The sequence below is a fragment of the Coturnix japonica genome, chromosome 26 (assembly GCF_054131305.1).
Source record: "Coturnix japonica strain WE chromosome 26, WE-NBRP24, whole genome shotgun sequence".
Classification (NCBI taxonomy): Eukaryota; Metazoa; Chordata; class Aves; order Galliformes; family Phasianidae; genus Coturnix; species Coturnix japonica.
In genome coordinates this window covers 4,640,903-4,665,021 of record NC_140688.1, presented here as the reverse complement: position 1 = coordinate 4,665,021, position 24,119 = coordinate 4,640,903, and the positions used below count along the sequence as shown (strand labels likewise).

Below are 24,119 nucleotides of genomic sequence, written 5' to 3'. Positions count from 1 at the left end.
GCAAGCACAGATAGACACATCACAGCCTCCTGCATTCTAGGGACTGTCATTGCTATGAGATTTTAATCAGATCCTCCTGGACCAGCTCCCTCCATTGCCACACCCAGGGCCAGGCTGATCAGGGGCTCATCCAAGATTCATTAACTCTGGTTCCCCACGTTTTTATAATGAGCTTGTGGTGCCATCCATTCTTTTCTGCCTCCCTCTGCAGTGACCACAGGGATCACTTTGTCGGATGGGGAAAGCCAGCAACTCCAGCAGGAAGAGCAGCTTCTTTAATATTTATTCTTTAATACAATAAATTTATTCTTTAATACTGGGTTTTCCCTGTATTAAACTCCAGAGGGAAAGACACAAAATTAGTGACTTTTCCTAAACGCACAGTCTGAACTGACAGTCTGTAGCACAATTTCTTTTGTCCTGGCTATGCTGTGCACAAGGAAGTCTGCTCTCCACTGGCTCTTGGTGCAAATCCCCTCCGACTGCAGGGGAGAAAGGTTATACTCACATAAGAGAAGGAGTTCATAAGTTGCTCTTCTTCATACAAACAGCACTCCTGAGCAAAGACATGCGTTCCTCATGGACACAGGGAGCTGCAGAGCAGAGCTGAAGCTGCAAGGAAGCAGCCAGATGCACATCCCACCAGCAGGCAATGGTACATGGTATTTCTCCTGCACCTACAGCCTGGATGCTGCAAGTCATTGGGTTTGTGCAACTGCAGGCTCAGCATGAGTCTGGCTCCAACAGCAGGTGGTCTGATGAATCTATTTGAGGCTGCTTTCATTCGTCAGGCCACTATGGTCACCTCCTGGCCCCTCTGCTTTCCCAACCTGTTTCCAAGTAGTTCCTCATGCACTATAAGGATACAAACCCTCAACGGATTTCCTTTATCTTCCTGCAGTGTATTTGTTAGACGCTGATTGGGTCCTTCTTTGCATTTATTACTCACCAGCTGCCATTCCCACCTGCATCATTGTGGATGCCTAGCAGCTCCAAATGACAATATGGATTTCCACCACCTCTTACACCTGTGCTCATAGCTGATCTTTTGCTGTTCAGTATTCAGCTTTAGGTCTGTCCAAGAGCTTTTGCACAGCCTTCAGTAAACAGAGGAGACTACACTGGTATTCAGTGACAGAAATCCATTAGTGCCAATATTTGTTAGCTTTAATAAAGCCATGATGAAAAAAGCAGTCACCTTTTACATGGCCTTTGGCTATGCCTAGGATACAAGAGAAAATCTGGCAGTGCCAGTCCTATGAGATACAGAGGGCCACTCAGGAGGTTTGTAGTCAATTGACTTCAAAGAACCTCAGAGTGCTCAGCAACCCACAAGAAGAGCTTTGTTTATAAAAGCAAAAAGACTCCAGTCTTCAAAAAGGGCAAGAAGGAAGACCCGGGTAATTACAGGCAAGTCAGCCTCACCTCTGTCCCAGGGAAGGTGATGGAACAGCTTGTTCTAGATGCCATCTCCAGACAACTGGGTGATATGGAGGCTATCAGGAGTACTCAGCATGGGTTCACCAAGGGGAGGTCGTGCTCGACCAACCTGGTCGCCTTTTATGAAGATGTCACTAGCTGGGTGGACAGGGGAAGGGCGGTAGATGTAGTCTACCTTGATTTCAGTAAGGCTTTTGATACTGTCCCCCATGACATTTTTATAACAAAGCTGAGGAAGTATGGGATAGATGAGTGGACAGTGAAGTGGGTTGAGAATTGGCTGACTGGCAGAGTGCAGAGGGTTGTCATTGGCGGTGCGGTGTCCGGCTGGAGGCCTGTAACCTGCGGCGTCCCCCAAGGGTCTGTACTGGGTCAGGTCTTGTTCAACATCTTCATCAACGACCTTGATGAGGGGATAGTGAACACCATCAGCAAGTTTGCTGATGACACGAAGTTGGGAGGATTGGCTGACATGCCTGAAGGCCGTGCTGCCATTCAGTGAGACCTGGACAGGCTGGAGAGCTGGGCAGTTAAGAAACCGGATGAGGTTTAACAAAAGCAAGTGTAGAGTCTTGCACCTGGGTAGAAATAGTTGCATGCACCAGTACAGGCTGGGGGAAGACCTGCTGGAGAGGAGCTCTGCAGAGGGGGACCTGGGCGTCCTGGTGGACGACAGATTGACCATGAGCCAGCAGTGTGCCCTTGTAGCCCAAAAAACCAATGGCATACTGGGGTGTATTAAAAAGAGCATGTCCAGCAGGTCGAAGGAGGTGATCCTCCCCCTCTACTCTGCCCTGGTGAGGCCTCATCTGGAATACTGTGTCCAGTTCTGGGCTCCCCAGTACAAAAAAGACAGGGATCTCTTGGAAAGAGTCCAGCGGAGGGCCACTAAGATGGTGAAGGGCCTGGAGCATCTCCCCTATGAGGACAGACTAAGTGATCTGGGTCTGTTTAGCCTTGCAAAAAGAAGGCTGAGGGGGGACTTGATCCAGGTTTATAAATACCTGAGGTGTGGGAGCCATAGTGGTGAGTCTGGTCTCTTTTCAGTAGTGCGTGGGGATAGGACTAGGGGTAATGGGATGAAAGTACAACATAGGAAGTTCCGCACGAATGTGCGCAAGAACTTCTTTACGGTGAGGGTGACGGAGCACTGGAACAGGCTGCCCAGGGAGGTGGTGGAGTCTCCTTCTCTGGAGATATTTAAGACCTGCCTGGACGCCTACCTGTGTGACGTGGTGTAGGGAGCCTGCTTTGGCAGGGGGGTTGGACTCGATGATCTCTAGAGGTCCCTTCCAACCCCTACAATTCTCTGATTCTGTGATTCTGAGATTCTTTCGGGTCACCTAATAGAGGGGGCTCACAATGAGGCTATAATTCGGGATGTGCACCCTCCAGAAGCCCACTACACCCAGGAAAGACTGTGTCTCTTTTTTGTCAGTGGGTGCAGACATAGCAGTAATTTTGTTGATCACGTCTGTTGGGAAGTGATGACTCCCATCTTGCCATTTCACCCCTAGAAACTGGATTTCTTGGGCAGAGCCTTTCACTTTGTCTCGCTTAATAGCGAAACCAGCAGACAGGAGGATTTGGATTACCCGTTCTCCTTTTTTAAAAACTTCCATTGCTGTATTACCCCACACAACGATAACATCAATGTACTGCAGGTGCTCTGGAGCACCGCCCTGTTCCAACGTGGCTTGGATCAGCCCATTGCAAATGGTCGGGCTGTGTTTCCACCCCTGGGGCAAATGGTTCCAAGTGACCTGAACACCCCTCCAAGTAAAGGCAAACTGTGGCCTATACTCTGTGGCCAAAGGGACAGAGAAGAATGCATTAGCAATATCAATGGTGGCATACCATTTTGCCTCTTTCAATTCCAGTTCATACTGGAGTTCCAACATGTCTGGCACAGCAGCGCTCAATGGGGGTGTGACCTCATTAAGGCCACGATAGTCCACTGTCAGCCTCCAATCTCCACTGGCTTTGCGCACTGGCCATATGGGGCTATTGAAAGGTGAATGGATTTTACTAATTACTCCCTGACTTTCTAGTTGTTGAATTAGCTTATGGATGGGGAGCAAGGAATCCCTATTAGTACGGTACTGTCGTCTGTGTACCGTTCTCGTGGCAATTGGTACCCGTTGTTCTTCCACCTGTAGTAACCCCACAGCAGACAGGTCCCCTCATAGGCCAGGCAAATCAGACAGCTGCTTTATGTTTTCTGTTTCTATAGCAGCTATTCCAAAAGCCCATCAGTATCCTTTGGGGTCCTTGAAATGTCCACTTTTTAGGTAATCTATCCCAAGTATGCAGGGAGCCCCCTGGCCAGTCACTATACGATGTTTCTGCCAGTCTCTACCGGTGAGGCTTATCTCGGCCTCCAACACAGATAGTTCCTGCGAACCCCCAGTCACCATGTATATGTATCAGTTCTGTCCCTTTGTAACCTGAGGGTATCAGAGTGTACTGTGCACCAGTATCCACCAGCTCCTTATATTTCTGTGGTTCTGATGTGCCAGGCCACCGAATGCACACAGTCCAATACACTCTATTATCCCTCTAACCCCCTGGCTGAGGGCAGGGCCCCTCTATTGGTTGTCTGCAGCGGTAGAGGCAATCTCAGTAGTGGCTGACCTCTTTTGTAATTCTCTCGCACGTGCTCACAGTGCAAAATTGGGTTTGTCATGCCACTTTCTCATATTCTCTCCATGGTCACGCAGGTAGTTCGACATGGCACCACATGACATAGGCTCACTGCTGTCATTCACTCGGGCAGGCGGGCACTTGCGTCTGATGGCTGAGACTGCCACAGGTTCACTGTGGTTCCTTGCCACGAACCAGTTCTTCAGCACGTTGTCTTGTTTTCTCTCTATTTGGTCCAGTCTCTCCATTATTAGGCAGATGGCTGCGATGGTGGCACAGTATGGCACTAGTGTGCTTTCGGTATTTTGCAGTGAAAGAATAACCTCAAAAATTGGAGGTCTTCTATCCAGCTCTTCATACCTGTTAGAGTTCGTTAATAGTATACTGGAATATTTCTCTGGTGCTGACCGTATAAGTTTCTTGCATAGTTCTGGAGTACTGCTCACCTTCTGTGGGTCATGGCCATCCTCTGGGTCCTTAGGGACAAACATGGGATCGAACAGAATTTCTGCCACAGCCATTTCTCTCAGGTACTGGATACCTTCCTCAGCTGTACTCCATTTTTCCAGTACAGGCTCCAAATCACTTTTTAGAAGACAGGTTGCCTTTACAGCTGATAGCATCCTCTCCCAGAGAGTGGCAACTCCATTGAGACATCTGCTGATCCCTCTATCAATAGATGAGTTTCGAGCAATGTTTCCTAATTGATGAGCCTCATTGCAACTTAGGGACATGCTGGCGGCCCCATTGTCCCAACACCGGAGCAGCCAAGTGACAAGGCGTTCACCTGGGAGTCGGGCAAACTCCTTTCTCGTGCCTTGGATTTCAGTAATTTTCATAGGTTTACGAATAGAGGAAACGGTGACTTCCCCCTCATCATCGCTATCCTCTCCGTGTCTGTTAGTCTTCCTCGGTGGCTTTGGGGAGGGCCTCCTCAACTTCATCCATCCATTCCAGACATGAGGACACACGCTCCCATCTCTGGCCTTCCAATGGGGCAACTGACACTGATGCTGGTGCTTCCTGTGGTTGGCTGGGATTAACTTGGAGCCTTTCCCTTAGGGTTTGGATCTCATTCTTGAGACTCTCTATCTCCTTCATAAGCCGTTCATTCTGAGATTCCCCTGAGTTACACCATCCCTCACTCAAATGTTCATTTAATTTCCCAAGGTTCCCTCTGGTGTTCAGGGGTGAGATTACCTGAAACCGGGGGTCCCGATGCTCCTTGCCCTTTTCCGAAGTCTCTCACTATTCTTTGCAAGTCTCTCTGGACTTTATAGTAAGCTACTACAATTATTACAATTAGAGAGACTAACAACACAGTATCCAATTTGACACCCCAGTCATACTTAAGGAATTCAGAGCATTCGTGAACCAGTCCGAGCACAGTGTCTGTGTTGTTTGTTAGGCTGGAAAGGAGCCAGGCAGGTATCCCTATCCCTGGCACCTGTTGGCTTAATGCATTTACAACTAACCCCCCCAACACGATGCTCCAAAGCCGGGACCACAGGAACATAAGGACCATCAGTCCTACGTACAGGGCTGCTGAAATAAGCCAATTCATTACTGCCCAAAACATTGCCCAGAGAATTGCCTGCATTCTCCACCAAAAAATGTCACGAAATTCCCTCTAGACCTCACTCTGGGACAGTGGGAACAAACCCAGGGGACCAGGAACAAAAATGCCTCCCTAATCTAGCAGCACAGTGCAGCACTGCACAGCGCGGCCCGACCACATGTATTTCAGGAGAGGGGAGGGGAAGGGAGATTGCGATTAGGTCTAAAAAAAAAATGAAGGAGGAAAAAGTGATTTGAGAACAAATGGCAGTTTAATAACCTAATAAAGCTAAACAACAACAAGAGAGTTTCAACAAAGAGAATACCAAGTCCCCAATCTCACCGATGAGATATGGAAGGCGGGAAGCTCCGACCGCGCTGTCTCCTCACAGGGAGCCAGGCCAGAAAAACACGTCCCCTTCCTGACGTGCCCTCCGTTGCCGATCCCCACATGCCCATTTAAGGCAGTCCAGAGGAAAAAAAACTTGTCCCCTTAATTCCCATTTATCCGCACGGTTATCTGATGTGGAATACAAACACCAACCAAACTACAAAACCATAACAGATACCATCAGAAAAGGTATCCAGTACCTGAGGGAAATGACCATGGTGGAAATGTTGTATAACACTGATCCACAAGACCGTGATCCTGAGAGAGTGAGGTCCAAGCCTAGCATGTGGCAGAAACTCACAAGTACAGCACCAGAAAGATATGCACAGACACTGGTAACAGCATTTGGAAGATACGGGGAACAACAGAGAAGACCCCGAGTTTTTGAACTGATTATGACACTTCAAAACTATGAAGAGCAGCTCCCCCCAGTACGCACCGCAGTTTCTGCCATCTCACGAGTAGAAGACTGATAGATGAAATGCACAAGAAACTATTTCCATCGACTAATTGTGATGGTCGAGTAGTAGTATCAGAAACGACGGATGAAGGTCAGTCTCCATACGGGTCACCAGGTCTAGTGAAGGACCTGATCAAAATATTCCAATCCTACTCCTCACCTGTATCATCAAAAGTTTCAGCTATTAGACGCACGTGCTTTCCAGCTCGAGCAAGGAACAACAGTAAGATTGCACAGCGTGTTTCCATGTGGTGCTACCTACGGGACCACAGAGAAGACATGAGGAAGTGGCACAACCAGCCTACTCCTGTACTACGAGCACGGATGAGAGAACTACAAAGCAGATCAACCACCAGTACAGTTGCTCCAGTCATCACAGGTAACCAATAGAGGGGCCCTGCCCTCAGTCTTGGCGGGGAGAGGGATAATAAGAGTTTATTGGACTGTGTGGATTAAATGGTCTGGCACATCAGAACCACAGAAATATAAGGCACTGGTGGATACTGGTGCACAGTGCACTCTAATGCCCTCGAGTCATGAAGAATCAATCCATATTTCTGGAGTGACTGGGGGCTCTAAAGAATTGACTGTGCTGGAGGCCAAAATAAGCCTCACTGGTAAAGACTGGCAAAAACATCCTACTGTGACTGGCCCAAGGGCTCCATGTATACTTGGTATTGATTACATCAGAAGGGGGCATTTCAAGGTTCCGAAGGGGTATCGATGGGCCTTTGGAATAGCTGCTGCAGATATGGACATTAAGCAGCTGTCTGTTTTGCCTGGCCTGTCAGAGGACCCGTCTGTTGTGGGGCTGCTACGACTAAAAGAGCAGCAGGTACTGATTGCTAACAAAGACAGTGCACAGACGGCAGTATCGCACCAATAGGGATTCCTTGATTTGATTATCCATCTGGAGAATCAGGGAGACATCAGCAAAACTCACCCACCTTTTAACAGCCCCATATGGCCAGTGTGTAAAGCCAGTGGAGAATGAAGGCTGATGGTAGACTACCGTGGCCTGAATGAGGTCACACCCCACTGAGTGCTGCTGTGCCAGACATATTAGAACTCCAGTACGAGCTGGAGTCAAAAGCAGCCAAATGGTATGCCACCACTGGCATTGCTAATGCCGCCTTCTCCATTCTTTGGCTGTATAATGTAGGCCAGTTTGCCTTCACCTGGAGGGGCATTCAGTATACTTGGCACCATTTGCCCCAGGGGTGGAAACACAGCCCAACCATTTGCCATGAGTTGGTCCAATCTGTATTGGAACAGGGTGGTGCTCCTAAACACCTGCAGTACATTGATGACATTATTGTGAGGGGCGATACAGCAGAGGAAGTTTTCACAACAGGAGAGCAAATAATCCAAACTCTTCTACAAGCTGGCTTTGCTATTAAGCGAAGCAAAGTAAAAGGGCCTGCCCAGGAGATTCAGTTCCTAGGGATAAAGTGGCAGGATGAAAGTTGTCACATCCCAACAGATGTGATCGAAAAAATCACTGCCATTTCTCTGCCAACTAGCAAGAAAGAGACTTAGTCTTTCCTGGGTGTAGTAGGCTTTTGGAGGATGCACGTTCCAAACTACAGCCTCATTGTAAGCCACCTTTATCAGGTGACCTAGAAGAAGAATGATTTTATATGGGGCCCTGAGCAGCAGAAGGTTTTTGAGCAGATAAAACAAGAGATACCACGTGCTGTGGCCCTGGGCCAGTATGGACGGGACAGGATGTAAAGAACATCTTCTACATTGCTGGTGCTGGAGAGAAAGGTCCCACTTGGAGTCTGTGGCAAAGAGCCTCATGAGAGACCTGAGGCTGACCCCTGGGATTTTGGAGTTGAGCGTAAAAGGGGTCTGAAGAGTGCTACACTCCAACTGAGAAGGAGATCTTAGCAGTGTATGAGGGGGTTCGGACTGCTTCTGAAGTAGTTGATACTGAAACGCACCTCCTTCTGGCACCTCAACTGCCAGGGCTGAACTGAATGTTCAAAGGAGAGGTTCCCTCCACCCATCATGCTACCGATGCCACCTGGAATAACTGGATGGTACTGATTACACAAAGAGCGTGGATGGGGAACCTCAGCCATCCAGGGATCCTAGAGGTGATCATGGACTGACCTGAAGGTAAAATGTTAGGAACATCACCTGCAGAAGAGGTATCACATGCTAAAGAGGCCCCACCATACAATGAGCTACTAGAAAATGAAAGGAAATATGCCCTGTTCACTGATGAATCATGTCGTATTGTGTGGTATCAAAGCAAACAGAAACCTGCTGTGTGGAGCCCCACATGACAGGTTGCAGAGGCCTGAAGGTAAAGGAGAACGAAGTCAGTTTGGAGAGGTAAAGGCTGTTCAGCTGGCCTTTGATGTTGCTGAATGGGAGAGGTGGCCAATGCTTTATCTTTATACTGACTCATGGATGGTGGCAAATGCCTCATGGGGGTGGTTACAGCAGCGGGAGCAAAATAACTGGCAGCAGAGGGGTAAACCTATTTGGGCTGCTGAACTATGGAAATACATTGCTGCTCAAACAAAAGATATGGTTGTAAAGTTGCATCATGTGGATGCACACATGCCCAAAATTCGGGCTACTGAAGAACAGCAAAACAACCATCAGGTTGATCCATCTGCCAAAATCGAGGTAGCTCAAATAGACTTGGACTGGCAGAACAAGGGTGAATTATTTCTACCTCGATGGGCCCATGAGACCTCGGGCCATCAGGGAAGAGATGTGACACATCAGTGTGCTGCAGACCAAGGGGTGGACTTAACTATGGATGCTATTGTGCAAGTTATTCACGTCTGTGAAACATGTGCCATAATTAAACAAGACAAAAGGCTTAAACCTCTCTGAGAGGAAGGACGATGGCAAGTTAAATACAGGGAGGAGTGGCAGCTTAATTATATCACCTTGCCACACTCTCACAATGGTGTTATGTGCTTACCATGGTGAAGGCAACCACTGGGTGGCTTGACACATACACAGTACCCATACTACCACCTGAAACACCATACTGAGTCTAGAGAAGCAAGTCCTGTGGCAACCTGGCACCCCAAGAGGAATTGAGTCTGATAATGGGACACATTTCAAACATTTCCTTATAGATACAGTGGGTTTACCATATCCTATGCCATAACCAGCTTCTGGTAAATTTATTGATACAATGGGTTGTTGAAAGCTATGTTGAAAACAATGGACGGTGGAACACTGAAGCACTGGGAAAAACATTGGGCAGAAGCCACTTGGTTGGTCAATACTACATATATGTATACATAGTATGGGATGTTCAATGTGTACCACAAGGGAATCTGATGCTGGGGGAGTGCAGTCAGTAATTCTTTGTATATATTTGTATGTAGACCTGTGTGTGTAATGCATTTTAATTTTTATTTGTATATATGTATGTACTTTAAGCATGATGTAATGATGTAGATTAAGGGGTGGAATGTCATGGTTTGGTAATTTTTTTGCTATTGCTATTCCACATCAGAACATCATGTGGAGCAGAGAGAAGAACTACACATCCCAGAGGACCTCAGTTTCAATAAGACTGTATTATATTGTGTAATCTTACATCCCAACATCATAGTTAGTAAGGTAAGTCTCCACCTTAGATTGTTGCTGCTGCTCTGTTTGTTTCCCTGAGCCCAGCTCCCGTCTCCCTACCCCTTTTTCCTTCCCATTAATGGGGGGCGGGGAGCCCATAGGCCTGCTAACCCCAGTCACGGACATAGATTGATCTAGATAACATAATGACACACTCCTGTGTGGATGCTCTGATGCAGCATCAGTTCAGAACTCCCTTTGAAGCTCTTACCACACTCAGGACACTTTCAGGGTATTTCTTTTGTGTGGATGTGCTGGTGGCGCTTCAAATCAGAACTCCTTTTGAAGCTATTCCCACACTCAGTACATTTAAATGGTCTCTCTCCCATGTGGATAAACTGATGGGAAGAGAAGCTGGAACTCCATTTGAAGCTTTTCCCACACTCAATACATTTAAAGGGTTTGTCTCCCGAGTGGACATTCTGGTGCAGTTTCAATTTAGAACTGCTTATGAAGGCCTTCCCACACTCAGTGCACTGAAAGGGTTTTACTCCTGTATGGATGCGCTGGTGGCACTTCAGTTCAGAATTGCTTTTGAAGCTCTTCCCACACTCAGGGCACGTATAGGGTTTCTCTCCCGTATGGATGCGCTGGTGGCACTTCAAAAAAGAACTGCTGGCGAAGCTCTTCCCACACTCAGTGCACTTAGACAGTTTCACTCCTGTGTGGATGCGCTGGTGGCGTTTCAAATCATAACTCCCTTTGAAACTCTTCCCACACTTAGGACATATAAAGGGTCTCTCTCCCATGTGGACGCGCTGATGGGAAGAGAAGCTGGAACTCCATTTGAAGCCTTTCCCACACTCAGGGCATTTAAATGGTTTGTCTCCTGAGTGGACATTCTGGTGCAATTTCAATACAGAACTGCTTTTGAAGCTTTTCCTGCACTCAGGACACTGAAAGGGTTTCAGTCCTGTGTGGATGCGTTGATGGCACTTCAAAACAGAACTGATTTTGAAGCTCTTCCCACACTCAAAGCACTTATATAGTCTCACTCCTTGTGTGGGTGCGCAGGTGGAGCTTCAATTCAGAGCTGCTCCTGAAGCTCTTACCACACTCAGTGCACTTAAATGGTCTCTCTCCTGTGTGGATGCGATGGTGTTGGGAGAACTTGGAACTGCTTTTGAAGCTCTTCCCACACATAGAACACTTATGTGGTTTCTCTCCTGTGTGGATGCGCAGGTGCATCTTCAATTCATAGCTGCTTCTAAAGCTCTTCCCACACTCAGTACACTTAAATGGTCTCTCTCCTGTGTGGACGCGATAGTGGTAGATGAGGCTGGAACTGTTTTTGAAGCTCTTCCCACACTCAAGGCATATATATGGTCGCTCTCCTGTGCGGACACGTTGGTGTCTTTTGAGTTTAGAACTACATTTAAAGCTCTTCCCACACTCAGGGCACTTGTACATTCTCTCTCTTCTGTGGATACACTGCTGGGAAGTGAGGCTCCCAGTGTCCGTGAAATTCTTTCCACAATCAGAGCACTCGGAGGCTCTCTCTCCTGTGTACATGCACTGATGGCCAGTGGGGTGGACTCTCCTTTTCATGCTCTCTGCAGAATCACACAACTTGTAATGCCTCTTAGCTGAGTGCATGCACTGGTGGTTAGTGATGCTGGAATCTGTTTTAAAGCTTTTCTCACACTCAGTGCACGGATTCTGCTTTTTCATCTGGCACGCATCCTTGCTCCTGGTTTCCTCAGGCTGCTTTGGACCTATGGTGAAGTCCACTGGCTTCCTCAATGTCATTCCCAGACGCTTTCCCAGGGGCTTCTTGATGTGCTCACCTGGACCTTGCTGCAGGCCTTCATGGGCATCCCTTCTGATTTCTTCCACAGAGATGTGACCCCACTGTCTATCTGCTACACAACTTCTCTGCAGAACCTCCTTTGCATTTTTGATCCCATCAGGTGCTGGATGACAGAGAAAATGCAGCAATAGCACACGGTGCCCAAAATAAAACAAAGGCAGAGAAGGCTCTTAGAGCCCCAACATTCCCCTTCCCTCCACCATCTCACCTGGGATGAGGTCTCCTGGCATGGCCTCAGGGCTACGCACATCTGGGATCCAGGGGTCTTCCCCACTTTCAAGCAGGGAGATCACCACGGGCTTGGGGGCTGGAAATGGAGCTTCAGGGAGAGAAACAGGGAACAAGAGAGCATTTCCATCATGCTGGCACACTGCCTGTTCAACAGCTCCACTCTGTCTCCCTCCCCATGGACAAACCACCCCTTGGGCCTGAATGTTGGAGCAAAGAATGATTTGACATCTGAACATTATGAAGGGATATTTTTTTTATATGTTCAACAGGTCATCAGCACCACTGTGTCCCTCCCCATGGAGAAAACAACATTTAGGTCTAAATGACACTGTGCCTACAGCTTCCCTTGGAGCAAAGAATCTCAGAACATTGTGAAGGGATATTTTTTCTTTCAAATTAACTTTAAAACAGATTACTTATTTTCTTACAATCTACCAGTGGTCAAGGCATCAAAATGTTGACGGCAATTGCATGGAAAATCCTCAATTTCATAGCAGTATTCAGGGAGTCATCTGTGAGCTGGAGCTGGTGGCACCATGCAACACACAACACAAGGGCTGGTTTTCTCCCTCCTGGCTGATGCCTGCTTGCCAGCAATGACTCTGCAACTTTGATCACAGTGCCGTGCATACTATTCCCTTCTGAAACTCATGCTTCTCAGTATCTCCTTTCTTGCTGGCACTGCTGTGTGAGTCAATATGTAGCTGCATGACAATTATTCAAGGCCCAGCTTGCAGAGGCTCATTCTGCACAGCCAAAGGTGCCCTAACAAGGAGGAAAGGCAGACAAGCTCTCACCCAGCGAGGCCACGCACTGGTACGTCTCCAGCATCACGTCCCGGTAGAGCGCTCGCTGCGCAGGGTCCAGCAGCGCCCACTCCTCCCTGCTGAAATACACGGCCACCTCCTCAAAGCTCACGGGCTCCTGCAAGCAAACAGGATCCTTGCTGGGAACAGCCAAGGCCCAGGCAAACAGCTCACACGGGACAGAACCTCCCATCCCAGCCGCTTCTCTGTCCCCAGCATACACATGCTGCGTGAGGGCATCTCCCTCTTCCCCTGCATTCACATCCCTGGCCATTTGGCCTCTCCTGCCTGCTTCCCCAACCCCTACCTCAGCTGGATGTGCTGCGGCCATTTCCTGCTCTCCTGCAGGCAGGGATGATCACGGCTGGAAGGCAGAAGTTGAACTGGAGCCTGCAGGGAGAAGAGAAATGGCAGGGGAGCTGTGAGAGAATGCAGCAGTCCCAGTCCCAGATCAGCCCTTCTGCAGGGCACAGCCTCGGCTTACAGAGGAAGACAATGTGCTGCAGCACAGGAAACAGCCTAGCTCAAAGAGATAAACTGCCACAAAGCTGTTTCATACTGGGAGGCTGATGCAACTGGTAGCTGACACTTAGTTCAACAGCTGAGACTGAGCTGGGGACTTAAGACAAAGCAAGGCATGGAGGCAGCCATCTTACCCCAAAACAGGGAGCAGCACAAGTGCCCCTCCAGCTCTGCTGCACAGCAGCAGGCTGCACTACAGGACCTGCCTTCAAGCAGGGCTCTCTGCAGCTCACACCTGCACAGAGATCCCTTGCAGCTTGACATCAAGACTCCTCCTCAGTACAGATCTTCTCTAAGACAGCCGTGGTTACTTTGGAGCTTTCATGTGCTCTATAAGGCTCTGCCTTAGAGGGACCATTTGATTCCTTCCACACAAAGCCTTGAGCAAGTTTGGGACTTGGAGAGGATCCAGCCACATCCTAGCTCCTTACCTCTGTGGTCTGAAGACATGAGAAAGAAAGGGGAAGTACTCTGAGCCTCGTGACTCAATGGGATGGCCTCCTGTAGCTGTGCGTGTAACCCTACCCTCTATGCAGTAAATAACCAAGTGTATCCAGTCACCTCAGAAGGGGAGTTTTATTGGAGGTCTGAGTGGAGAAGAAAGTTGAGGACATACAACAAGGTCAGTCTGTGCTGACTGGGGGATCTTTTGACTGACTGCAAGCACGTCTAAATGGGATGGCTACCCAGGAAAGTGCTGCAAAAATACTGTTAGAAAATGGTATGGCCATCCAACCATCCAGCAGGAGGTGCAGAAAAGCACCTGGTTCATGGAAGAACACTGTGAATGCAGTCCCCAACACACAAACACAGCGAGCCTCAGCGCAGATGGCAGCTGCCAGCAGAGCAGCCTGCTAGAGCACTGCCTCTACAGATCCGTGAGGGGAACAACTGGTGGCAAATAGATTAAATCCTCTGGCAGATGTCTGTACATCCTCTCAGGAGTGGAAGTAGCCTTGGGCTTGCTGAAATCAACCAAGCCCTCATAAAAGGGTTGGGAAAAGTACTTTGTGAAGGAAAATGATGTAGTTCTCAAAACCACCTGCTGCTGATGTTACCTAAAAGTGATGAGGGCTCACATTCCTTGTGTAAGGAAGTGCAAAATGGCGAGGAGTCAACTGGATTTTACACACTTCTCAAATAAACAGGATGGCTTACTTAAACGCAGAAACAAATCAACAAAACATCTAAAAAACTCCTGAAAAGAGAGAGTATCTGACAGCACTGCAGTCAAACCAGCCTGTGACGGTCACAACCACCACCAGACAATGCTGTGCTGGGAATTTTAACTCAACCAGGAAGGCAACTTATCAAATAGTAGCAGCTCAAAACAGAACAATTAAGGCAATAAACAACCACGTGGTTACAACAGCCTTGTTGAGCCCTTGTTAGAGCACTCCATGATACCTGCATTACATCAATGAATACATTCCTCCCTCTCTCTTCAGCTCAGCACGCAGACTGCGCTCACTGCCAGGGGACGCTCTCAGCAGCGCGTGCCCTTTGCAGAAGGCAGCCGGGGCTGTGCTTTACTGACCTGCTGCTGCTCGGCCGTGTTCTCAACGCGTGCTCCAGTCAGCCCACAGGCTGCCAGCTTCTCATCGTCTGTTCCAGAGCCCAGTGCCGGAGCTGCTGCAGATGCTGAACGTGCTCAGGGCCCGCAGCTGTGTGCTCAAGGCATCTGCAGCTGCCGGGACAGACTCAACAAAAGCCTTGCCAGGGCTTTGCACAACCCCAGCTGAGCCATCAGGCAAGCGCTCAGCAAACAAAAGGTAACGCCATTTCAAGGGTCGCCAGAGGCACGTGTTGCCCGCAGGGTTCCCGAAGGGAAGCTGGGAACTGCTGGGGAGGAGAAGCAGGGGGAGTGGAAATTCCCTCTTGGGTGCTTCACATTAAGACACTCCAAAGGAGGCACCGGGGAGTTTAAAGCTTCCATCAATCCACTCGTGCACAGCTGCAGAGCGAGGCCGTCTCGTGTCTCCTGTAGCCCAGAGGAAGAACTGCAGTCCCAGTTGCTCTGTGTTACAGAGATCCAACCGGGCAGCAGAGCACGCTGACCTCCTCTGCTCCCTTCCTCACTGTCCCAGCTCCCAGCCCGTTCCCGTGCCCCTCGGAGCCCAGCCCGGGCTGCATGAACTGCCGCCCTGGTTGCAGCCCGTCTGGGCCAGCAAACCTGCTGCGCTGAGTGGGAGCTGGAGCCGGGACCAGGGTCCCGCCTGGGGTACGGCAGTGCGGGTTCCGCCCCGTCCGGGGCCGCTCCCCGCTCCTCTCCCGGTGCTGCTGGCAGGGGGCAGGAAGCGTGCGCTCCTCTGCACGAGCCACGAAGGGCACCTACCTTGGGTGCGGAGCAGGCTGCTCCCAGCTCTGGTGCAGGTAGCCGGGCTCCTCGGAGTCGCGTAGAGCAGAGGACGCCGAGTGCCCTGAGCCCAGAGCTGGCCGCAGGACGGCCTTGGTGCACCTCCTGCCACCGCGGTGCTGCCCGGATGGCTTCCAGCCAGGCTCTCGCCTCTTCCGCACAGGCTCAGGAAGGCAGGAATTCCCACAGCGAGCACGCCCGGAGCTCGTTCTCATGGCACATCTGCCCTCGGGGGAGGGCGATGGGAGGGGTGTAGGGGAGAACGGTTTGAGGGAGGGAGGAATGGGGGCTGTGTTTTGTTACGCTAATGAAGCATCGCTTTCTGCCGGCTCTCTTTGCTTCCTTCGGTGGGGACATTCGCACACCCTTGTGGTCAGACATCCCTCCCTTGCTGTCCTGGCGTTCCTTTCACTCCTCTCCCCCACGAGTATGTCCCAGCAAGAGGCAATCTCCGGTACAGCACCAGAGGACATTGTATGTTGAACAGAACTCTTGCAATGGAACCGAGCTGTGGGTAGCAGCTTTACCCAAAAGCTGCGATAAGAATACGACTATCCCCAGATCCTTGTATAAGGGTCCTAATAAGTCTTCTGTGAAGCAATACTATGGAGTTCTGTGTGGGTTTTTGGTCCGTATGGTTGTCTGCTATAGATTCCCGTGTCAAAACCAGGCAAAGTCTTGTGATTTAAATAAAGGGATAGCTTTATTCAATTAAGGAAGGTGGTAAAGTGAGCAAAACAGAGCTGGGTGCTGAGGGGAGTCTGTACTCCGCCAGGGTAGCAATTTGAACAAAGGTTCTGCATTTGTACAGTTGTTATCTCTTTTATATATTCCAGTCATTCTTGTGGCTGTGCAGATTATTGCTGCGGTCGTAGAGTGTTGTGGGGGTGAAAGTCAGCAGTCTTTTCCTATATCTTTGGTTATTTTCTAGCAGCTTATGTGCCCTGGCAATGTGTAGTTTGCAGTGCTTGCTGCTTCTTAGTTTCCCTGCTTTACAACACGATCTACATTTTACAACACTGTTTACATTCCAGGACTCCTGAGAAAGCACCACTGAGTTTCATTTGACTAACAAACTTACCCTTACCTATCACAATCTCCCTTTTTCTATTTAATCCTGATTTTGTTCATTAAATCGTTTTACTGCTTCTTTAGTCCTTTGGAGGGTAGATTCATCATCTTCCTTGCTACTGATTTGTTCATATTCTTTTCTTACTAACATTAAATAGGCTGTTTCTAACCGACCCTTAACAATAGCAATAAGTGTATTGAACAGAAATGGTCCAAGAGTTAGTCTCAGGATTAATAAAATAAGAGGTCCCGCTAAAGTGGACAGCAAGGTAGTCAGCCAGGGAGAACAGTCAAACATTGATTCATACCAGCTTTGTTGCATCTCTCTCCTTTCTCCCTTTTTCTAGTCCCTCTTGTATTTTGTTGACTATTTCACTTACAACCCCAGTATGGTCAGCTTATACCCAGCACTCCTCTCAAAGTGCAGCACACAGCCCCCTACCCAACCTCCCCGCTGTAAAAAGATAAGGTCTAATGTATTGGGGGTGACCCTACGTACCCAGTGCAATACATTCCAAATTGCCACAGACACCAACTGACTGCCATACATTTTGTGGGAATCAATTGTTGTTTCTGCATTTAGAACAAGATACGAGTATTTCGTTTCAAGCTCTCAGCATCTAAGTGAAGCAATTTGTAGTTATTAAAAATTAGGTAAAATCCATAAGTACAAAGACTGCAGCTCATTTCTGTCCAGCCATCTGAAATAGAACTACTGATTTTCGGTGCTGGACAAACAAGACCTGAGTAATAAACGATCGAAAGAGGAGAAGTTAAAATAATTAACCGAATAATTGTATAAACTAACACAATGTATATATATATATATATATAAGTCGTGATATACCTATACAAAAGTATAATTGAGGGTATGTGGAACTGTAACTGAGGGTACAAATAGTGGAATAGTGTTCAAAGGAAAATGGGTTAAGGAGAAAGTGAGTTTATCTGCGCTGGTATGAGAGATTCTGTAGATATTCAAGACCCAACTGGGCGCCTACCTGTGCAACATGGTGTAGGGAACTTGCTTTGACAGGGGGTTTGGACTCGATGATCTCTAGAGGTCCCTTCCAACCCCTACAATTCTGTGATTCTGTGAGAGCAATCCCCCTTCATTGTTCCCTCCCCCAGCAGGAACTTCTGGAGTGAGAGAGAGCCAGGGAAAGAGACTGCTGCTGTAAACAGCGAAGGGGGAGGTGGAGAGGATGGGGCAATGGAAGTGAGAATAGCCATCATGTGCAGAGATCTAGGAAACCTGAAATCCCAGTGTTAGCACTGGACACCTCTGGAGAGAAGGAGGCGAAAGTGAAATAGGATGTTAGTAGCTTATGTAATGATGAGAGTTTGGAAAATAAGAAAGTTTGGGACAGACACAGGCAGAAGAAAGAAGGACTGGCAAGGTATAAAAGGAATGTCAGGACGGAAGAGTGGTGAATGATATGAAAACTAACCAAAACAAAACTGATTGACGTACATATAGAAAAGGAACTGGGAATAAGAACAGCTGTTACTGTTGTGGTGCCAGAATAGGGCTGTAGGATCCAGAGATCCCCTCAGGGAGAGTTGGGGGGATGGGGTCTTGAAGATCCCAGGGAGGGCTCCTCCCCACTGGAAGGAAAGCAGTGTGCAAACTGCAATGGGAAATTGCATCTAGGGAAGCAGGATAAAGAGGTTCATTTTCTGGTGGATATTGATGCTTCTCAGAAGCTATTGCCCAACAGGAAAGGTTTCCTTTTTTGGATTAATTAAATATAAGCTAAGAAAACAAGTAGGAATACAGAAATTCTTGTACCTGCCAGGTTACTCTGGGAAGAAATTGAGTAAAACTGGAGCTAAGAGTGCGATTATATTGACTGATTAAAAACTGTAACTCTGGCTTTAACACAAAGTGGCCAAAATATTGTGTCATGGTTTTGTAATGTTGCTGTCAATATTCCACATCATAACATTACGTGCAGTTTGGATCATTAGAAGCTTCATACTCCAGTTCCATGGAATAACAACATTCCGAATACTCATCTCTCAGAAGAAAACTACATATCCCAGAGGACTTCATGGCCAGAGATAAGTCACACGCAGAGGACATATTTATAATCTTGCTCCCAGGCTGGAGCTCTCTTTTTTGGGCTGGGGGCCCTACGGGGCAGCTGCACCCTGTCATTACCAAACATAAATCTAGGTAACCTGTGACAGATTTTGGTGGAGATGGCGGGCATAAGCTGCTGCTTTTTAGCTTTTGGAACAAATCTCTCTTTGCTCTCAGAGAGCTTTGTTAGGGGAGTGATATCTTTTCATAGCTGCTCACTGAGAGTGTGACCTTGAAAGTCCAGGCAAACTGTCAACATTCAGGAGTAGCTGTAAACTCTGAGCATTGCTGTCTTGCTTTTGTAAAGAAAACAATGGGATTTCTTTCTCTCCCAGAGCACAGCTAGCTAGCTTTGACTTTTACAGTGCCTGCCAGCTACTGCCAGCTATGAGTCTGCTCTTTATTTTAGGAGCACTGCATAGGGGATTCAAAGCCATCATGTTCTTTGAAACTTACTGGCCCTTCTTAATTTATTGATTTCTTGTTATAGAATATATGCATTATACAACCAAGTAAGGGCATTGATGGAGACACCTCCCTTGTACTTCTATGCAATGTGGTATGATGTGAATTTTGACACTTGCATCCCAGATGAAATAGTTAATTTTACAATGACTAATTTCACAATTGCTAATTTCACAGCAGCTAATTTTACAAACACCACGATGTTCAATCTGGTTTCCAGGCTGCCTTATCAGATTGCCGCACAGTTTTTGAAAACCGAGTTAGTGTTCATCCTTGTGTTCATACTCATGTTCATGTTATCAGTATCAATATATATGAATGTACTTCTCTCCATTCGTTCTATGCGGAAGTCCCCTCCAAAACAAAAAATGCTGACTGGCAGGGAATATGGAAAGGTTTAAGAAAAATCTTAGAAGCGTGGGGACCCACAGTGTCATGGGATTTCACTCTTGAACATCTGAGGGACCCTGAGAAATTGAGTATTTGAGTCAGAGATCTAAGGAGGTAAACCATACTTGGGGGTTGGCTTATGCTTACCGTGCTCTATATACTACTACCCTGGAGAGGGAGAGTTTCCGATCTGAGGTTCAAGCCTCAAAAAAAAAAAATCCCCAAGTCAACTCTGATCAGTCACAGGAGGCACCAGTAACAATATCAGTTGCCCCTGTGGAAGGAAGAAATGGAAACAGGTGTCCTTGTGTCTAGGATGAGAAGAAGGAGAAGCAGAGGAAGAGGCAGCAGAAGATCCAGGTAGGGGGTCTGGATTGGCACTGAGAAATGCAAAAAAAACTAAAAAACAAAAAAACTAAGAGGCATGAAGAAGAGAGTGATGAGGAGGAAATCTCTATTACCATTCATCAACCTCTGAAGATGGATGAATTCCAAGGCTCAAGAAAGGAGTTTACATGGCATCAAAATGAAGGTCTCTTGCCTTATTGATTCGCTGCTGGGACAACGGGGCCAACAGCCTGTCTCTAGCTGGTAATGAATCTCACCAACAAGGAAGCATTGCCAGAGACCCAGCTATCGACAGAGAGATTAGCAGATGTTTGGATGGAGCTGGCACCCTCTGGACTGTTAACAGCCGTGAGGGAAATGTAACCCTTCAAGAATGCTTTGAAGCCTCAGACTATTAAGTGGGATACCATTGAAAAAGGTATCCAGTACCTGAGGGAAATGACCGTGGTGGAAATGTTTCATACTTTCGTGCGGGTTGGAAGGGACCTTAGAGATCATCGAATCCAGCCCCCGGGATTCGAGCCTCTGTGTAGCAGATCGGCACTTCTACCACTTGTTGCGCCACAGGGGGGAATCGAACTCCGGGCCCCAGTGTTGCAAGGCGGTGTCCTTAACAACTGCACCACCGGGGCACACATGTTGTATGACCCTGATCCACAAGACCATGATCCTGAGAGAGTGAGGATGAAGTCTAGCATGTGGCAGAAACTCACAAATACAGCACCAGAAAGATATGCACAGACACTGGCAACAACATTTGGAAGATCTGAGGAACAAGAGAGAAGACCTCAAGTTTTTGAACTGATTATGACACTTCGAAACTATGAAGAGCAGCTCCCCCCAGTACACACCGCAGTTTCTGCCATCTCACGAGTAGAAGACTGATAGATGAAATGCACAAGAAACTATTTCCATCGACTAATTGTGATGGTCGAGTAGCAGTATCAGAAACGACGGATGAAGGTCAGTCTCCATACGGGTCACCAGGTCTAGTGAAGGACCTGATCAAAATATTCCAATCCTACTCCTCACCTGTATCATCAAAAGTTTCAGCTATTAGACGCGTGTGCTTTCCAGCTCGAGCAAGGAACAACAGTAAGATTGCACAGCGTGTTTCCATGTGGTGCTACCTACGGGACCACAGAGAAGACATGAGGAAGTGGCACAACCAGCCTACTCCTGTACTACGAGCACGGGTGAGAGAACTACAAAACAGACCAACCACCAGTGGAGTTGCTCCATTCATCACAGGTAACCAATAGAGGGGCCCTGCCCTCAGTCTTGGCGGGGAAAGGGATAATAAGAGTTTATTGGACTGTGTGGATTAAATGGTCTGGCACATCAGAACCACAGAAATATAATGCACTGGTGGATACTGGTGCACAGTGCACTCTAATGCCTTCGAGTCATGAAGGGACAGAATCAATCCATATTTCTGGAGTGATTGGGGGCTCTCAAGAACTGACTGTGTTGGAAGCCGAAATAAGCCTCACTGGAAATGACTGGCAAAAGCATCCTATTGTGACTGGCCCAGTGGCTCCATGTATACTTGGTATTGATTACCTCAGAAGGGGACATTTAAGGTTCCGAAGGGGTATCGATGGGCCTTTGGAATAGCTGCTGTAGATATGGACATTAAGAAGCTGTCTGTTTTGCCTGACCTGCCAGAGGACCCATCTGTTGTGGGGCTGCTATGAGCAAAAGAGCAGCAGGTACCGATTGCTACGAAGACAGTGCACAGACAGCAGTACCACACTAACAGGGATTCCTTGCTCCCCATTCATGATTTGACTCGCCAGCTGGAGAATCAGGGAGTGATCAGCAAAACTCACTCACCATTGCCACCATTGACATTGCTAATGCCTTCTTCTCCATTCCTTTGGCTGCAGAATGTCGGCTGTTGGGGAACTAAGCTGTCTTTGCAAGGATTTATGAGTGCATACAGTAGTTCTGAGTAGATGGAGTGTTCTAGAATAGCTGAGTAAGGCCTGCAGATTAAGAGTTAGTGGGTGGGGGGTTTAGTTAGGTGTGTGTAGAGGCTCTCTCGCGTGCATCGGGTTTTGCGTAGAGGGTGTACGTGTCTGCACAGGATTTAGGATGGTATATAAGGAGTGTGACGCAGTGAAAAAATGAGAGAAGACATCATGGCATCCATGTTTGTGTCTCTCCCCCGGAAAGTCAAGGTCCTGGGATAAGTCAGGTTAATTTGCAGATACGTCAGTAGGCCACAGTTTGCCTTCACCTGGAGGGGCATTCAGTATACTTGGAACCGTTTGCCCCAGGGGTGGATACACAGCCCAACCATTTGCCATAGGTTGGTCCAAACTGTACTGGAACAGGGTGGTGCTCCTGAACACCTGAAGTACATTAATGACATTGTTGTGAGGGGCGATACAGCAGAGGACGTTTTCACAAAAGGAGAGCAAATAATCCAAATTCTTTTACAAGCTATTAAGCAAAGCAAAGGGCCTGCCCAGGAAATTCAGTTCCTAGGTATAAAGTAGCAGGATGGACATAGTCACATCCCAGCTGATGTGATCGAAAAACTCACTGCCGTGTCTACATCAACTAGCAAGAATGAGACACAGTCTTTCCTGGGTGTAGTAGGCTTTTGGAGGATGCACGTTCCAAACTACAGCCCTACACCTTTATCAGGTAACACAGAAGATTAGTTTTGGATAGGGCCCTGAACAGCAGAAGGCTTTTGAGCAGATTAAACAAGAGGTACCCTGTGCCGTGGCCCTGGGGCCAGTACGGATGGGACAGGATGTAAAGAACATCCTCTACACTGCTGCTGGAGAGAAAGGTCCCACTCGAAGTTTGTGGAAAAGAGCCTCAGCAGAGACCTGAGGCTGACCCCTGGGATTTTGGAGTTGAGCATACAAGGAGTCCGAAGAGTGCTACACTCCAACTGAGAAGGAGATCTTAGCTGCCTATGAGGGGATTCAGGCTGCTTCCGAAGTAGTTGGTACTGAAACACAGCTCCTTCTGGCACCTCGACTGTCAGTGCTGAACTGGATGTACAAAGTAGAGGTTCCCTCCACCCATCATGCTACTGATGCCACCTGTAGCAAGTGGATTGTGCTGATTACACAACGAGCTCAGATGGGGAACCTCAGCCTTCCAGGGATCCTAGAGGTGATCATGGACTGGCCTGAAGGTAAAAAGTTTGGAACATCAGCAGCAGAAGAGGTGTCATAGTATCATAGTATCATAGTCTCGTGCGGGTTGGAAGGGACCTTAGAGATCATCGAGTCCAACCCCCCGGGATTCGAGCCTCCTGTGTAGCAGAGCGGCACTTCTACCACTTGCGCCACAGGGGGGATTCACGTGCTAAAGAGGCCCCACCATACAACGAGCTTCCAGAAAATGAAAAGAAATATGCCCTGTTCTCTGATGGATCATGTCACATCGTAGGGAAGCATCGCAAATGGAGCCCCACACAACAGGTTGCAGAGGCTACTGAAGGTAAAGGAGAATCAAGTCAGTTTGCAGAGGTAAAGGCTGTCCAGCTGGCCTTAGATGTTGCTGAATGGGAGAGGTGGCCAATGCTTTATCTTTATACTGACTCATGGATGGTGGCAAATGCCTTATGGGGGTGCTTACAGCAGTGGGAAAAAAGTAACTTGCAACGGAGGGGTAAACCTATTTGGGCTGCTGGACTGTGGAAAGACATTGAAACCCGAAGGTACGGTTGTAAAGGTGCGTCATGTGGATGCACACGTTCCCAAGAATCGGGCTACTGAAGGACAACAGAACAACCATCAGGCAGATTGAGCTGCCAGAATTGAGGTTTCTCAAATTGACTTGGACTGGCAGAATAAGGGTGAGTTATTTCTAGCTCGATGGGCTCATGAGACCTCGGGCCACCAGGAAACAGATGTGACATATAAGTGGGCCGGAGACCGAGGGGTGGACTTAACTATGGACACTA

At 48.1% G+C, this 24,119-nt stretch overlaps 1 long non-coding RNA gene and 1 pseudogene across 2 annotated transcripts in view; both read right to left on the bottom strand.

Annotated features, from left to right (window-relative positions):
* LOC146756705 (uncharacterized) overlaps positions 1-24,119 on the bottom strand; it is a 378,411-nt gene that overhangs the window by 44,163 nt on the left and 310,129 nt on the right. The gene's annotated exons all lie outside the window — the stretch shown is intronic.
* LOC146756723 (uncharacterized) lies at positions 10,030-13,291 on the bottom strand (annotated as a pseudogene). Its single transcript, XR_014937359.1, has 4 exons — positions 13,255-13,291; positions 12,939-13,065; positions 12,095-12,229; positions 10,030-12,013 (listed from the first exon to the last, which is right to left on the bottom strand). The product of XR_014937359.1 is annotated as an uncharacterized LOC146756723 (transcript).